At 41.2% G+C, this 18,295-nt stretch overlaps 1 protein-coding gene across 2 annotated transcripts in view; it reads left to right on the top strand.

The window, feature by feature from the left end:
- The window catches only part of SCRN1 (secernin 1), a 70,453-nt gene that overhangs the window by 8,095 nt on the left and 44,063 nt on the right, over positions 1 to 18,295 (top strand). The window lies entirely within an intron of this gene.

Below are 18,295 nucleotides of genomic sequence, written 5' to 3'. Positions count from 1 at the left end.
TTTAAAAAGTTTTTAGATGTTTTTCTTTATGGTTTATTTTTGGTATTTTGGTAAATGTTTGATTTTCAGGCCTTATATATATATGCATATATGTATATATGTGTACATATATACCTGGGGTCACCGAGGTCACATTAAGAAGCCCTAGGTAAAAAGGCATCGTGAGTGGAAATAGTTTAAGAACCCTGAACTAGAGAATCCTGAGAGCCTCCATAAGTATTTGTCCATCTTTGGTTTTACTTGTTCCCACCCTATTCTCTGGGCTGTGTACATAATGTTTCTTCTTATATATGGTAAAGACCTTGCTAATGTCTTTTTAGCTCCATATCCCTTGGGTTGAACACTATGCTTATAAGGGCTCAAAATGCATGTTGGTCTTTCATCTGACTTCTTTTTTTTTTTTTTGAGTCACACCCAGCGATACTCAGGGGTTACTCCTGACTCTGCACTCAAGAATTACTCCTGGCAGTTCTCGGGGACCATATGGGATGCTGGGAATCGAACTCGGGTGGGCGGCGTGCAAGGCAAATGCCCTACCTGCTGTGCTATCGCTCCAGCCCCTCATCTGACTTCTTAAAAATTCAGTTGGGATGTTTCGATGAAAGGATCCTTGGAATATCTTTTCCCCTCTGAAAGTAAAACCTTCATGTATTTTAAAACTACATTTGGCAGTGCCCTAGTAGCCCAAAAGAATTAATGAAACAAGTTACGTGTTCTTTTAAAGCACTAAAGGTATCAGTTTTTTTTTTTTCTTTTTGGGTCACACCCAGTGATGCACAGGGATTACTCCTGGCTCATGCACTCAGGAGTTACTCCTGGCGGTGCTTGGGGAACCATATGGGATGCTGGGAATCGAACCCAGGTCGGCCGCATGCAAGGCAAACGCCCTACCCACTGTGCTATACCTCTAGCCCCGGTATCAGATTTTTTTAATAATTAAAAATCAAATAAAGTATGTGCATGCAGTAAAATAATTTTAAACCTCATAGCTAAAGTGAAATTTAAAGTTTTAGTCTTTATATCCCACCTCTACTTGTAACTCTTAAATATTTGTCTTCCTCTTTCCATCACAGGCTTAATTATTGTATATGTAAACATATATCTGTATGTACAAAGATATGGATATATTAATATACACACATACAGTTTCTTTTATATGGAGAGAGAGGGGGATTTTCGGGCTACCCTCGGCAGTGCTGGAAACTATTCTTGGCTTGGTGTTCAGAGGTCGCTCCCACTCATGTTTGGGAGACCATGTATTGGTAGGAATCGAACCAGAGATGGCTACATGCAAAGCAAGCATCTTAACCCCTGTTCTATCTCTTCCACCCCAAAGATTTCCTTTAAATAATAAAATGTGATAATTTCCTTGGATGTGTAAAACAATCCAATGATTAGCGTTAGTGGGTATTTACAAAGTGATTTTAAACCTTTTATGCCAGACATAAAATAACTCCCTGATTTCGCATTCACAAGATTTAAATCTACTTTATTTCTTCTAAAAAGAAATAAGTTTTTAGCTCATTTTGTACAAGGACAGAGAAATAAGTGATCAGCTACCAATCTGAGAATGATTGGGGAGATTTTTTTTTGAAATCCCAGTGTACAAAGTTAACAGATATGTTACACATAGCACTAATAGGAAAAGACCTAAAAGAATAGACAACACATTACTTACACAAGACAGGAAGACAGATGGTAGGAATAGGAAGGTTAGAATTCAAAGCAACCTTGCCAAATTATGGGCACAATGGTAGTAATGTTAGAAATGAGAGCAGAAGGAAAATGCAAGGACCCTAGATGTGGCTTCTCAGAAACTCCCAGATCTCCCTTGCAGAGAAGGCTTTTGGCAGTTAACCGTGTACCTGCCTTTTCAAAATCATTCCTCACCCTATGCCCTTCATTTCCTTTATTATTACATTTCCCGAACCCAGGCATTTAAGAACACGAGAACAAAACTTGGCCATATGCAAGGCAAACACCCTACACACTGTACTATTATTGCTCTGATCCCCTCACATTTCTGAGTTTTAGTTTTTCACATGAGTCATTAAATGAAAACTTTTGCTTGAATTTATAATTTTTATTGTGTCCATCTCTAGCAATAAGTGAGTCAGACTCAGATGGGGCCATGGGCAGAGAGCCTTTATGTTCCAGGGCCAAACTGTGTGGGGCTGCTTCCCCCACCACCACTGAGGCTTGGTCCTGTGGAAGGCTCTAATTATTAACTACAAGGAATTGGCTACAATTGCTTGAACTTTTGGGTTTGCAATTTTAAAAGATACTCTTCTCATTTCCTCCCTCTCATCATGTAAATTGCAGTATTTTTGGAATGGAACAAATCACTATGTGACGATTCTGTAATGTGGTAATCTGTATGTGTAAAGGTGTTATTAATTTTTCAAAGGATATTTGTTAGCAGGTCCTACTGATTTATAAATATTCAACTACTTGAAATTATATTAACTTCTTACATATTTCTGGATCAAAATTCTTACTTCCTATCCAAGGCTGAAGTGTCATGTTAGTCATCAAAGAATTTTTCTATGCTACACAAAGAACACATTTAAAAAGGTATTTAAAAAAAGAGGAGGGCTGGGAGATGCGTGCTGAAAGTAGACTATAGACCAAACATGATGGCCACTTACTACCTGTATTGTAAACCATAACACCCAGAAGGAGAGAGAGAGTAAAAGGGAATGTGCCTGCTACAGAGGCGGGGGTGAAGGAGGGGAATGGGATGGGGGTTGGTGGGAGGGATACTGGGAACTTTGGTGGTGGAGAATGGGCACTGATGGAGGGATGGGTACTCCATCACTGTATGACTGAAATATAATCATGGAAGTTTGTAAGTCTGTAACTGTATCTCACAGTGATTCATTGAAAAAAAAAAAAGATTGTATGGTATAAAAACTAAATTACAATGTGTCTAGTTAGAGCATGACTTAGCTACATTTTTTATGTTATTCGCTTCCACTAAAATAAACTCATGGCAGAGCTGAAAATTGAAATCTGCTCACTGAGCTGAGTACTATCAGAGAAAATAAAATGAGCATAAAGCTATCATAAACCTCAAAAGTTAGGTGGAAGAAATAAAAATAAAAAATATTTTGTTCAAAGTAAAAGGTAAAGGTAAAGGGCCTCCCGTTGATCGTGGATTTGCTCGAGCAGGCCTAGTAACGTCTCCATTGGAGACTTTGTTGTTACTGTGCCTTAAAAAAGTAAATAAGTTAAGAAAAAAAAGAAAAGAAGGAGGGCTGGAGTGATAGTACAGCACGTAGGGTGTTTGCTTTGCACACAGCTGACCCAGGTTTAATCTCTGGCATCCCATATGGTCCCTTGAGGAGTAATTACTGAGTGCAGAGCCAGGAGTAACCCCTGACATCGCCAATTGTGACCCTAAATTGTTAAAAAAAAGAGTTGGAGGACACATTCTTTAGAGCAGGGAAAAATACAAACACCTGAATAATGATCAACCATCCAAATATTTCTAATTAGAATCTTCCTGTTGTAGTTTAAATCCCAGTTTTGAAGGAAACCAGCAGAACATCCAGTTTCCTGTCTCAAGTTAGCAAGGGATGGTTTTCACCAATTTCATCTTGAGAGCCAAAGATGTTGTTGTTAATGCTGCTGCTGATTTCAACAACCTCCATTAAAATGAAATGTTTTTTCTTTATTTTATTTTTATAAAGTTGCTCACAATAGTTCATTACAGATAATATTCAACACCAGTTCCACTACCATGCACCTTCCCACCCACCACCATAAGAGGAAAGTGTGTGAAGATTGTTGTATTTCATCCTGGAGCTATTTAAGCCCTTGTAATAAGAGATTACGAGCATGCATGTTAAATTCAAACAAATGTATGCCACTTCTGTAACATCAGTGGGCTACAGTATATCACTGTATTGGAATGAATCTCTAAGGGAGGAAGTTTCTCAAGCTCCCCACATCTTTGGGATGGGAAGTCACATTATTTATTTATTTTTTAATTGATGTTTGGGCCATACCTGGTGGTATCAGGATTTACTCCTGGCTCTGTGCTGAGAGATCATTTCTGGCCGGGCTCTGGGACTATATAGGATGCCAGGGAAAGCCACATGCAGGCCAGGTAACCTACCTACTGTGCTGTCTCTCCAGCTCCCAGGGAAACCACATTTCAAAGCTCGAGATTGACCCATGGCTTGGAGCACCTTCCTCCAATTAGATCTAGCACATTAAAGGTCTTCCTTACTTTACTTTAAAGAGACCGGGTTATAGAACTTAAGGAAAAGACAGAGAGAGAGAGAGAGCAAGGTAAAGGGGACCAGAGTCTAGCCTCTTCTCCCAATTCTAACATACCCTGCCACTCTAAATCCTTCACCCAGCATTCTTTCCTATTTTTTCCTCCAGCATTCCTTCCTTACGCACAAAAATCCTTCCAAACATTCCTTCCTCAGAGACATTAAAGCTCCAAATAATGTACTCACAAGTAGTAACTGAATGATAACATTTCCCATATTAGATCAAGTTTATATTACTTCTAACTCTGAAATACTTTTCATTGGGGCTGGGGCATACCTGGGTTTTGGGGTCATACCCAGTAGTGCTTGGGGCTTACTATCACTCTGTGCTCAGGGATCACTCCTGGTGGTGCTTGGAGGACTATAGGCAGTTCCAGGAAGTTGGACCAGGGTCAGCACATGCAAGACAAGTGCCTTACATGCCATACTATCTCTCCAGCCCTAAAGTGTTTTTTTTTTCTCAAATATTTTATCATGTGCTTAATTTTTCTCTTTTCTGTGATTCTAGAAAATGTAGTCTACTGCCAAGCCACATGCCCAGCCAGTGTAAACTTTAGTTTTAAACAGTTATTTGCACTAGAAAATTCTGAGCATATGCAAGAGAACAGCAGAATGCACCCCCGTATTCTCACCTCAGTCATTATTATTATAGGTTTGATCTCATCTCATTTGAACTCACCCTTTCTCCTTATCCTTAAGTAGTTTCAGTTCACATGGAAATATTGCAGGCATGCATCTCTAAAAGATATGGGCTCTTTCATTCCAGACACAACATAAACAGTAGCATTATTATATCTAAGAATTTATATCTAAGAAATTTGGAGCCACACCTGGCAGTTCTCAGGGGCTCCTTCTGGCTTGGCAGGTCAAGGTCACTCCCAGCCCTGCTAAGTATGTACTCCTGCCTTTGAGTGATCTCTTGCACCCTATTTTCTTATATCCTTATATTATCAAATTTAAAATCAGCATTAAAGTCTCCCAGATTATTTTAACTTCTTTTGGTTCAACTCCAGTCAGAATCCAAACAAGTTCCATTCATGTACTAGGTTGATATATTTGTTTATCTTTTTTTTTTCTTGAAACATTCATTGTTGAAGGAAGCTGATTATTCTTTTTTTTTTCCCATTTTATTTTTTTTTTATTTATTTTTTTTTTTATAATTTATTTATTTATTGAATCACTGTGGGAAAAGTTACAGAGCTTTTGGGTTTAGGTCTCAGTCATGTAGATACCGAACACATTTCCCTTTACCAATACTCATTTTTAACCCCGAACCCCAATAGACCCCCACCTCCCACCCCTCCCAATTCTTGTGAGGCAGATGAGTTCTAGTTAATATTCTATCTACTTTGACTAGATAGATTATTTCAATAGAAGATGCACAATTATTGTTAAGAGTTTACGACCCACCCCCCCCAATCAGACATGCTGAAACAGCGTTGTGAAATGATTTGCTTTCTACAACTTGGTTTAAGAATAAAATGATGTCGCGCGGCCGCTATCGCGGCCGCGCGGTTTTGAATTTCTGCTATTTTACTTATTGACCCTGGAAGAATTTCTATTAAAAGTTAGCTAGTTAAGAGATTGGTTTGTGTGCCCTGGAGTCGTGGCTGTGCCGGAGAGCCGCTCGTGGGGGGCAGCTGGCGACCTCGGTGGGGCGTGGGGGACGGCCCACAAAGCCCCCCTTCCCATGAGGTCCCCGCCGCTCCCCCGAGCCCGGCTCAAACCCGCTTTCCACAAGGCTCCCGTGCGGCCGCCATCTTTCTTTCCAGAGAGGAGCGGGCGGGCTGGTCAACGCCCTTCCCCCTCCGGGCAGGCTTGGTGGCGCGGATCAACACAAGTCCATTTGCTTTTCTGCTCCAAAGAAGCTGATTATTCTTATAGAATTCTTTATACTCTGTTTTTGTTGTTGAGTTTTGGGTTCTGTGGCCACATCTGGCAGTGCTCAAGGTTTACTCCTGGCCCTGTCACCAAGGATCGCTTCTGGTGGTGCTCTGGAGAACAAACCAGCATTGGCTCCATATAAGACAAGTGCCTTACCCTCTGAACTATTTCTTTGGCCCAGAGTTTTCCCTTTAATTGATTGCATCCCCATGATGTGATTTGACTTCTCTGTAAAGTGATGGCTAGAAGCAGAGACTGCTCCATCATTTCAGTCTGTTCTTCTAAGCATATTTTAGTTACACTTTGGAACTTGAGTGTGTCTGATGCAGACTCTTGGTGAGAGCATAAGAGTGGTCAGTAAAGGTTGCTGTAAATTGGCAAACCCATCACCCATTAGCGGTAGGAGGGAGGAGAGTGAACATTCATTCATTGTCCACTATATACAGCCTTAGGGCTCGGTGCTTTCCATATGCTCTCCTGAAAATACAAACACTATGTTGTGTGTTGTGTTAATCGGTGGGGTAGGGAGTTAGTCTATGTGTGTCTGTCAGTATGTCATTTTCATACAGACAGGGCTACGAAGCCAGACAGATTCTGTAAATCAGTATAATAAGTGGGACATTATAAAAGGAGGGCCAGAGAGGTAGTACAGGGGTTAATGCATTTGCTTTACATGTGGCTGATCCCGAGTTCCATCCCAGGTATGGTCATTGGAGCACTGTCTTGAGTGATCCCTGAACACAAAACCAGGAGTAAGCTCTGATTATCTTGATTTCTCTAGGAGTTATTTGATTTTAGCATATTAGCTGTTAATTCTGGGTTAGCCAACACACGTTCTTGGGCTACTCTCTGGGAGAGACCACAGCACCATGCAGCTGGCCACCCTGCCTCATCCCCTACTGCCCCGCAGTGTGTCCACGGAGAACGGACACTCCCGCAACAGGGAGCAACCAGAGTGGCCCTGGCCCTCCCCGCCAGAGAAAGAGGCTATTTAGGAGCAATCAGAAACTCAAGTGATAAGAAGCAAATGATCAAAAGGCGAGAGAACACTAGGCCTTGCCAGGAAAGAGCAGTTTCTGGGTAGATGAGACCTGATGGAGAAAGGCTGTTTCCTGTCCTTTCTCTTCTCCTGGTGGTGACCGAGTTGCAGGTGGCACTGTCAGCCCTTGAAGTGTTTGTTTGGTGCACACAAATGTGGTCTAATGAACAGATTAGCAGGGCTGGAGTCAGTGTTAATGTTATGGACTCAACACCCCAACCCTGTTTGAATAAATGAGATTGAAACCCAGTTGCTCTTAAATACTCTATATGTTTTGTTTTGTTTTATTTTGTGGACCATACCTCATGATGCTCAGGAGTTACTCCTGGCTCTGCACTCAGGAATTACTCCCAGCAGTATTCGGGAGACCTTGTGGGATGCTGGGGATCAAACTTAGGTCAGCCCTGTGCAAGGCAAATGACGTACCCAGTATACTATGACCCAGGCGTTGGTTTTACTTCTATTCTAGAGATCCTCACTGCAGACTTTTTTTTTTTCACTGAAGACTTTGACTAGTAGAAAGTTGAACCTCTGGTTGGGGTGGGCGGTCTTTATACACTTATTTCTTGTGCATTCTGTGGAACTCTTAGGGCATCTTTCAGGCATGCTTCAGAGGTCTAGGCTTCTTGATAGACCTTTCCTCAGCTGGCATTTTTTGTTTTGTTTCGGGGCCACACTCAGCAATGCTCAGAGCTTATTCCTGCTCTGCACCCAGGAATTACTCCTGGTGGTGCTTGGGTACCATACAGGATGCCGGAGATTGAACCCTGGGTGGCTGTGTACAAAGCAAGTGCCCTGCCACTGTACTGTCTGTCTGGCCCCCATCATCAGCTGGCATTTATAGCCACAGTTTTAGTTTGATAATTCCTTTCCCAAACACTTTATTCTGTTTAATTGGCAGGTACAGGAAAGCACAGTTGATATCTCTAAGAGTTCGACAGGAATATCCATTTACAACATGACTTTGTCAATAAAAAGAATAGAATAAAAGAACTTTGATATTTAAGTGGTGGCCAGTCACAGATCTTGGATTTAAAATTCACCAGTGTGTTTAGCAAAGCTGGGAGCTGGAGAGGAAGGAAGTGTAGGTGGAAATTTGGGGATTATTTCTGTGTGTAAGGCACTTTGTCAACGTTGAGAGTGTTTGTGCTGTGAGTGTCACTGCCAAGACCATTTCTCCCAGGCAGCCTCCTCTCTGACATTGTCTGGGTGTCTCCTAGCAACAAGTGACCGTGGCACCATGCCCCAGTCCCCAAGTCTGCACCCAAACCTCGGCACCCGAGGGCTCCTGCTGGGACACGGAGCTCCCGTGCTTCACTTCTGAGAAGCTCTACGGATGCCTTTTCCCTCACCCCAGAAGAGAACCCAGCCACAATATCTCATACTTACTGCAGATTCCAGGCCTTTTGTCTTCCCTCTTGCCTTCAATAATCTATGACAAAGGTACTTTAAAGTATTCTTAACAGTGTTTCTCAGGAGAGGCTTGCTGGCTTAGCCGTCCATGGTGTAACAGGAAGTGGTTCATTGATTGGGACTGTTAGTTTATCGCTTACTAGGCAAGAATCCTAATTGATGTTTCTCACATAGAAGTTTTATGCATCAGACTGACCCTGTAAGTCCTTTGCTAGATTTTTGTTGGAAACCCACAGTAAAAGAGAAATGTATCAATCTAGTATAGGCACAAACTTGTATGTGTATATACGTGAGAAGAGGGGGTGATCCCCTCAGCAATGATCAGGAGGACCTGGGTGAATATTTTTAAAAAGTGATGCTTAGATTGAGGGCACTGGACTCACGGTTTGATGTTTGGGCTCGCCAGGCAGTGCCACAGTACTGAGGGTGCCAGGAGGTACTCAAGGAACCATTGAACTAGGAAGAAATGTGCGACCGCTGCACACAACACACATGTGCTTTGTGTTATTTACCTGGCCCCTCTATATATGTATTCTTTTTGTTGTTTAGGTTTTTTGTACTGGGGCCAGACCTGGTGATGTTCAAGAGTTACTCCTGGTTCTGCACTCAGGGATCATTCCTGGGGGACCATAAGGGATGCTGGGGATTGAACTCAGGTCATCTGCATGCAAGCAAATGCTCTACCTGCTGTACTGTCACTCTTTGTATTCTTGAACTTAAAATTCACATTACTCACCCGTACTTACCTTTACTATGTGAGATGTATGTATATAATGTAAAAGTTGCTTTTTAGAAAAAAATAAAAGGATGATTCTCTCCGCTAAATTGAGTTCACTTGTGTTGGCTGCAGTCTGCAGTCTGCTTTCCACACAGCCTCCTAATCTCACTGCTAGGACCCTGTGGCTTCTCACTGGGTTCCCAAACAAGCATGTCAAAACTAAAGCTCTCAGTCAGGGCTCTGCTCCTGGGGAAGTTCTGTTACTGCTTTGACTGCTGGTTTCTGTAGCATGTAGATAAGTTGGAAACTTCACTATTAAATGCTTATACTCTGTTTTTCAAAGCCTAATTAAAAATGTTGAGAAGAAGCATGCAATAAGCACAGAACTTCATTAGCATGTGTGATTGGGACCCTCATGGGATGCCAGCTGATTATTCATCGAGGAGGAGAATATGACAGCTCATAATCTGGACAGAGTGTAAAGGAGAAAGAATAAAAAGTTTAAAGTGTTTTTGTGTCGTGCATGAATAGTTTAAGGGTTTCTAAAACTCCTGTAAATAAAGATTTTCAAATGCTTATTTGGTTACAGTATATGGATGAGAATTATCAGAGTTTTTCTGTTTTTTGTATGTTAACTAGTATTTTGACAAATAATAGGAACAGAATAAAATCTCTCTGAATCAATTTCAGAAAAATTGTATCTCAAGCTTTGGGATGGGCCAATTTTTTTTCCAGTGAAGGAGCCTGTCCATTCTCTGTGTGATTAACAATTATAATAAAAAATGAAAATCATGGGGGTTGGAGCAATAGCACAGCGGGTAGGGTGTTTGCCTTGCACGCTGCCAACCTGGGTTTGATTCCCAGCATCCCATATGGTCCCCTGAGCACCGCCAGGGGTAATTCCTGAGTGCAAAGCCAGGAGTAACTCCTATGCATTGCCAGGTGTGATCCCAAAAAAAGCAAAAAAAAAAAAAAAAAGAAAAAAGAAAAGAAAATCAGAGTTTTTCTTGAGTAATAATCAGTTGGCCAGGTTGCCAAACCAATAACAGAAGCAAAAGAATATATCAGAGAATTATTATTATTATTATAAATTATGAATAATATTTTTACTCTAATTATATCTCAAATAAGAATTTGCTAGTTATGGAATTTTGTGTTTTGGGACATAGAATTTAAGTTTCTCCTTTAAAATAAAATTCTTTTTTAAAATACTTTTAATTGAATTACAGTAATACACAGTTACAATGTTGTTCATGATTGAGTTTCAGTCATATAATGTTCCAACACCTGTCCCTTCACCAATGTACATTTCCCAGCACCAATCTCCTAGCTTCCCTGCCTGCCTCACCTCCCTTTGCCTGCCTCTATAACGGGCATCTTCTTCTTTTCTTCTCCTTCTTCGTCCTTCTTCTCCTTCTCCTCCTTCTCCTTCTTCTTCTTATCCTACTCCTTCTACTCTTTCTCCTTCTTCTTTCTCTGACTCTTCTTCCTCTTCCTCTTCTTATTCTTTCCCTTTCTCTTATCATCTTTTCTTCCTCTTCTCCTCTTCCATTTCTTCCTCCTCTCCCTCTTCTTCCCTCTTCCTCCTCTCCTCCCCCTTCTTCCTTCTTTCTTCTCTCTTCTTTCTCTTCCTCCTCCTTTCTTCTTTCTTCCTCTTCCTCCCTCCTTCTTTCTTCTTCCTTCTCTCCATCCCTGCTTTTAAAATAAAATTCTTAAATCAGAAATATCTCCTAAGATTATTTCTTTTTTTATTTTTCTTTTGACAATATTAAGTCACTAGTTATAGACATTCAATATTCCAAAACGAATTCCACCATCATTGCACCTTCCTATCACCATTATTTCCAATTTTCTCAACCACCCTTGAGCCTGTCTCCATAGCATACCCTCAGTAATTTATTTTACATTGCTTATTATATATAATTTTCTAAAAGAATGCTAAAAAGCGTTTTCTTAGTAGAAAGTTAGTGGAGATTGTTGCATCTCACCATGGAGCCCTTTAGCCCTTGTATAAGAGATTACTAAGATATTATTACAGGTTAAGGCTTCTGCATTTACATTTTGTTTATCTATATTGGTTGCTTTCTACATTACATCCCATCAGATTTAGTGTGCTACATCTGGTTTATCAGTATTACAGAGTTTGAGATGTTGTGCTGCCAAAACCATGGCTGCACACTCTAGGCTGTCCAAAATTTCTAATGGAGTGATACAGCTGGAATTAAATTTTTAATTGACTGGCCACTTTGGGGCGTGTGCATGACTGTCAGGCTTTCAAAGTACAGGGAGTTGGGGGGATTTAGTCCACCCCTCACCCCGTGAAAGCTGGAGATTTCAGTCACAAAACCTGCACACCTGAATGTTTCAACAGATCAGTTTCTGGATGAGGTTTGCCCTGAGCAATGAGGTCCAGCCAGATTCATAGCGGCAATAGTGGAATGTGAAGGTTTTCTGATGCCGGGGCTGTTTGGGCAGGTGGGGGCTTACTGCCATTGTCCAAGGTGCTCTAGTGCACAGGCTTGTGCGGGGATCCAGGAGAAATTCTGCCTCTTGTAGATCTCTTTTGAGATTTATTTCTGAGTCTCTGGATCATAGCTAGTGAAGGAGTTTACATGGTGCCAAAAGTGCCCCATTCATTCTTACATTAAATTCTGTGCCCATCTTCAAATAGAACACTCACCAGAATGTTGCATTTATTTCACATTTTGAAAGAAAATGTGAACCAATAATTCCTGACAATTCCATGAGCACCAACCACTCCTCCTTTTCTTCCTCATGCTCTTCATCCTTGTCACCACAGTCCAGCTGCACCACTGCTGCCATCTTTTTCCCTGGTCTTATTTTTTATATCAACTTTTGTGACAATATAAGTATAAATACTTATAGATAAACGAGAAAAGAAAGGAAAATTATGTGCAGAAAATCTCAATATTTAGACTACTGTTGATGATATTTTGCACATGTTTCCTTCCAGTCTTATTTTTTCCTTTTTGGGTCACACCCGGCGATGCACAGGACTTATTCCTGGCTCTGAACTCAGAAATTACTCCTGGTAGTGCTCAGGTGACCATATGGGATTCTGGGAATCAAACACGGGTCAGCCGTGTGCAAGGCAAACGCCCTACCTGCTGTACTATCGCTCCAACCCTCCTTCCAGTCTCTTTCTAAGCTATTTTTATTCCTTTTTTTTTTTTTTTTTTGTGGAGGCAAGAGTGGAGACACACTCAGGAGTACTCAGGGCTTATTCCTGGCTCTGTGCTCAGGGATCACTCCTGGTGGTGCTCTGAGTAACTGATATTTGGTGCCAGTGACTGAACCTTTGCCAACCACATGTAAGGTAATCTGCACTATCTTTCCAGCCCTCTCTAAACACATTTTTAGATCATTAAGATAATTTGCTTTAGACATCCTTCCTCAAACATTTCTCCATGTAATTAGATCTGTGTATATTCCCTCTGGAACATTTTCCCAATTGTTCTTGCAGGATCTGCTTAGATCTCTGTCAAAGAGTTGCTAGGAGGAGGTAGCTGAAGGCTTGAGAAGTCAAGGTATCCAATATTCTTTTAGGATATAAAGTGACGATGTGATGGAGAAATATCCTGAGGATCTCCAGGGAACAATAAGTGATTTGAGGTTCACTTCAAGGGGAGTGGAATTGACATGCAGACCAATTCACCTTTAGATCCTAGAGAGAACTTGCTTAAACCAAATCTGTCTGATGAGGGGCTGGAGCGATAGCACAGTGGGTAGGGCATTTATCTTGTACCTGGCTGACCTGGGTTGGATTTCTAGAATCCCATATGCTCTCCTGAGTGCCGCCAGGAGTAATTCCTGAGTGCAGAGCCAGGAGTAGCCCCTGAGCATTGCCGGGTGTTACCCAAAAAGCAAATAAATAAATAAATCTGTCTGATGAGTGTGGTAGCTGCTCCCTATGTTTGCTTCCTTCTGCCAGCTGGAAATGTTCTGCCTCAGGTAAAGGAAGTGAGCGCAAATTTCATTATTAGAATAAATAAAGTTGACAAGTACCTCTGGACTCATTGGCAGCTTTGGTGGGAAAATCTTCATTACTGAGTTTTTTAGGAAGTTGTGATGTTGCCTGTGCATGTAAGCAAATTCTGGTTACCTGCGTGCCTATTTGAAAGTAGGGTAAGAAAGGTTTTGAATAAAATGGAAATTCTGCGCTCTTATTCATACTAATTGTACTTCAACATTTATGTGAAGCTAAATGGCCTTCATGTTGGGCAGTGGCTGTAGGACATTTTCTGTGATTGTAGCCAGTTTTGTAGGACAGCACTGCTCTGAAAAGTTGAAAGGATCTGAGTCATCTCGGAAGTCAGGCAGTATGCAGAAATATAAATGGACAATTAGCCATGGTTAGTTTGCTACTGGATATGATACAGTTTGTTGGTTTGCTTAGCAATTTAAAAAAGCTATTGAAATTCTTTGCCCTTGTGGTGTCTTCAATCATTGATAATTTTCACCAGAAAATCCAGCTTCCCTGGAGCCATGTCCTCATGGGCTTCTGTTGGCTACCCTCCTCATGGCCAAGTGACACAGATGACATGCTGGCCATATACACATCCTGGATGAAAGTAGGTGCTGGTTAAACACCTTGTGATTCTATTTTCTACATGTTGCGTGTGGCAAGTATGAAGTTGGGAGATGAGAGGTGGCAGCCTGGAATCTACCACTTCCTTCTCTACCCACCTCAGTCACCTGGATAAGAGCCCAGAAAAGTTCAGGATTGGTGAGAGTCTGCTCTGAACACCTTCATGGTATAGTCCTTATATCTCACCGGCTGTGCGTGGCAATGATCAAACCATACCTGGGTCCCACTTGTTCTACTCAGCGTGGAAGATGATTCCTGCCACTCACTTTTTCAGGGAGTTGTGAAACTTGGGCTGGAGAGAGAAAGGAATTGATTTTTGCAGGAAAACAAAATCAGTCCTAAATTCTACCTCAGTGTTTCAGGAACGTCACCTTCCCTCAGAGAAAAGAACTTCAGAAGTTGAATAGTAGAATAAAAGCAGTTTTATTTAGAGCTACGAGAGAATGTGGGCTCATGTGGCACTCAATAGAGAATGCGGGCTAATTCTGAGGAGAGAGCTGAGAATAAGCATGTCGGTGGACATAATAATAAGCAGGCTGTCCCCCTCAAGCACCCCCACCCCACTTGCCTTTGCAGAATTGGGAATTGGTTTTATAGGTTTTTCTCCCAAACTGTCTCCACATGGGATTTTACATATAAATAAGAGTTTGTATAAATAGGACCTTGCAAAGGGGGTGATCTTGAAACTTTTTGAACATCATGTTCTTATATCCTTTTGCCAGTTGGAGCTTCTCTTCTTTGGCGGCTGGGGCCCAGCCTTTTCTGGGCAAGCACTGGCTTCAGTTGGAATTGTACTGGGCTTCAGTTCCTGTGTCCACAAAGTGGATCCAGCCTTAATGTTTTTTGGCTGCTTTAGTGACAGAGTAACTTCTTTGAATCACAACTTGGTATTACTACATCTTGAGAGTTCATTGTCAGACATCCCTCCTCCCCCAATCTCTCTGCCTACTTCATACAGATCCAACTAAGAAATGCAAACCCAGTGAATTCCCACCATTTTTAGGATTAAATAAAGTGAGTTTCTGCTCATAGAGGATACCAACACTTGTGAAATGTTCAGAAATATGTGAGAAAGAGAAGTCTATATGACATATGAGAAGCTTTCAAAGACAACTGAGTTTATTCCTTCCCATCTCATTTTTTTTGGATCAAAATGTTGCCTTCAAGATGTCCAATATTCATATAAAGAGTGTTCATCATCACTGATGATCAAGGAACTGGAAATCAAAATGACAGTGAGGTATCACCTCACACCAGTGAGAATGGTCTCTATTGAAAATCTGAAAACAGTAATGCTGGTGGGGTTGCAGTGAAAAAGGAACTCTAATTTACTGCTAGTAGGACTGTCACATGATTCAGCCTCTTGAAAAATGGATTGGAGACTTTTCCAAAAATTAAAAATAGTATTTCTATGTGACTTTACTTTTCTGCTCCTGGACAGCCACCCCAGTAACACAGAAACATTAGTCCAGAAAAACAAATGCACACCTCTGTTCATTGCTATGTTATTTCCAATAGCCAAGACCTGGAAACAACCCAAATGCTCAACAGTAAATGGGGTGGGTGAAGAAATTGTGGTGTGTGTATATACAGTGGAAAACTACATTGCTTGAAAAAAGATGAAGTCTTGCAGATAGCTACAGCTTGGATGGAATTGAAAGGTGTCAAGCTACGTGAAATGAATCAGAAAAAAAAAGAGAAGATGAATCAGAAAGAAAAAGAGAAGTGTCAGATGATCTCACTCACTCACTCATCTGGAGTATAAAGAAACAAAGCAAGGGATAAGATCATCTCCAATGGAAACAACTGAGGTACATTCCGTGGAACTATGATCTGAGGGAGCTAAGTTAGGGCCTTGGAGAAGGGACCTTGGGATAATAGTGGAGGAATTCTGGCACTGTAGTGCAGGGCCTGGTGTAGCAACACTGCATATATTAAACAATAATCTTGGTTCTATTGTAGAAAATTTATGTAAAAATAAATAACTAAAATATGTTGATCTTTATTTGACTTAGCCAACAATTCCTCCCACTCCTAAATTTTAGCAGCCCTCTCAAAGGCATTTGAACTTGTAATTATTTTAGGCTTTTCTTACAGATACAGAGTCTTTGTTCACTCTCTCTACCCCTGGAGCTGAAGAGACAAAGCAGTTTTTATGAAAATGGGAAAGGTTACGGAAAGAAAGAACTGGAGTTTCTTTATCTTTTTGCCTTCTCATTTTCATCAAGTGTAGGGGAAGTATTTTTCTGAGTTAGGCTTTTTGTCAGAGTGAGGGACACCCTCACTTTTCTGTGTCCTGCGGAAGGCCCTGTCACAAGCAGTGCAGAGAATAACTCTGACCATCCAAGTGCACATGTATAGACTAGCCTGAAGCAGCCCAGACTGAAAAAAAAAAAACAGCATAACATTCCCTCCCAAAGATGTTGCTAAAGATGCAATATTGTTGACTCTGCTTTTTTATTTTTATTTTTTTATTTTATTTATTGTTTTTTGGTTTTTGGGTCACAACTGGCGATGCACAGGGGTTACTCCTGGCTCTGTGCTCAGGAATCACCCATGACAGTGCTCAGGAGACCATATGGGATGCTGGGAATCGAGCCTGTGTTGGCCGCGTGCAAGGCAAACGCCCTACCCGCTGTGCTATCACTCCAGCCCCAACTCTGGTTTTTTAAAGGAAAAAAATTTTTTTGTTTGTTTTTGGGGCCACACTCAGTGAAGCTCAGAGCTTACTCCTGGCTCTGTGCTCAGGTCTCACCTCTAGCGGGCTTGGGAGACTATATGAGGTACTTGGGATCAAACCTAGGTTGGCTACATGCAAGGCAAGTGCTGATCTCTCCAGCCTCTGACTCTGAGGTTTGATAACTGCTCTTGCTATGGGATTTGTTGGTCTTGGTGAGTTTGCATAATAATTTTTTTAAAAAAACAGTCAGAACTCAAGTAAAATATTGTGTACTCATATTGTCTTCAAAATTCACAAAATATGCCCTCAAGAATCACTTTTATTTGATGTGCATGAATAAGCCTGTGGACTGTGGCAAAAAAAAAAAACACTTGCAAAGGAGAAAAAATTAGCTTCAGAAAGATGAAATAACTTGTTTGAGGGCATATAGCTAGTAGGCAGCAAGGCTATTTTGAATTCCAGTTGCTTGTCTGATCATTGCTTTACTTCTCACATTCCGGATTGGTAAAATAAACTACATGTAAGTGGGTAATTGATGGCGGAAATATGAAAGACATTTTAATAGATAATGATTAGTGCCTCTAGACAGTGACTTGGGGAAAGTTCTTCTATAACTGACTGGCATGGTTCTGCCTTCAGGGAGCTATATTTGAAAGAGTTGACACATATATTTACAAACAACGAATGTGCATTAGGTTAAAAAAAAACAGTGCCTCTGCATACTGAGAACCTGGAAATATTCTCTGTAGAAGTCTTATTGAAAGGTATTTTGTGCCCTCTCCTGCCCCCCTCCATAGTAAACAATTTAAGCATTTGCCTATTACATGAGTACAGTCTTGACTCTGTAACCCTGGTTAGACTCCTGGCACTACATATAGGCATATGGTCTCCTCAGCACCATCAGGGATTGCTTCTGAGCACAGAGCCAAGATTAGCCCCTGAGTGTGATCAGGTGTGGCAAAAATTTTATATATATATATAATTTTTATATATATAAAATTTTTGCCACACCCGAGATATATATATATATATATATATATATATATATATATATATATACACACACACACACAATCTCCTCTTTGGAGGTTCTAGCAATGATCCAAGCTAACTTGGTTCACGTGGTGTCAGTGGAGATAGAGAGAACTTGAGAGATTCCATAGAGATTTAGGGGATCAAGCCTGTAGGACTTAGTGACGCTATGCTTGGTAGTGGAGAAGCAGATGAAAGGCCAGTTGCTATGTTCTGGGTGCTCTCACAAGATGGATGATGAAGCTGGTCTCTGGAGTAGTGAATCTTGGAATGGGGTTTGGTTCGAGGGAAAGGCTGATGAAACCAGGTAGGCAGCTTAGCATTTAGCTTGGTTGCTCAGAGGACAAGCTAAATTGAGAATACATTTGTAGGTCAGTGGCATATGTGTGAACATAGGCATGGATGAGTTTTCCCAGAGAGAAAGAGTATCACATCACAGGGTCAGAGCGACAGTACAGCGGGTAGGGCATCTGCCTTGCACGCGGCTGACCAGGGTTCAATCCCTGGCATCCCATATGGTCCACCAAGCACTGCCAGGAGTAATTCCTGCGTGCAGACCCAGGAATAACCCCTGAGCATCGCTGGGCATGACTCAAAAAGCAAGAAAAAAAAAAAAAGAAAGAGTATCAAATTAGAA

This window comes from Sorex fumeus, unplaced genomic scaffold (genome assembly GCF_029834395.1).
Source record: "Sorex fumeus unplaced genomic scaffold, SorFum_2.1 ptg000037l, whole genome shotgun sequence".
Taxonomy (NCBI): domain Eukaryota; kingdom Metazoa; phylum Chordata; class Mammalia; order Eulipotyphla; family Soricidae; genus Sorex; species Sorex fumeus.
The sequence above is the reverse complement of the archived record's forward strand: the minus strand, read 5'-3'. Positions and strand labels throughout refer to the sequence as shown.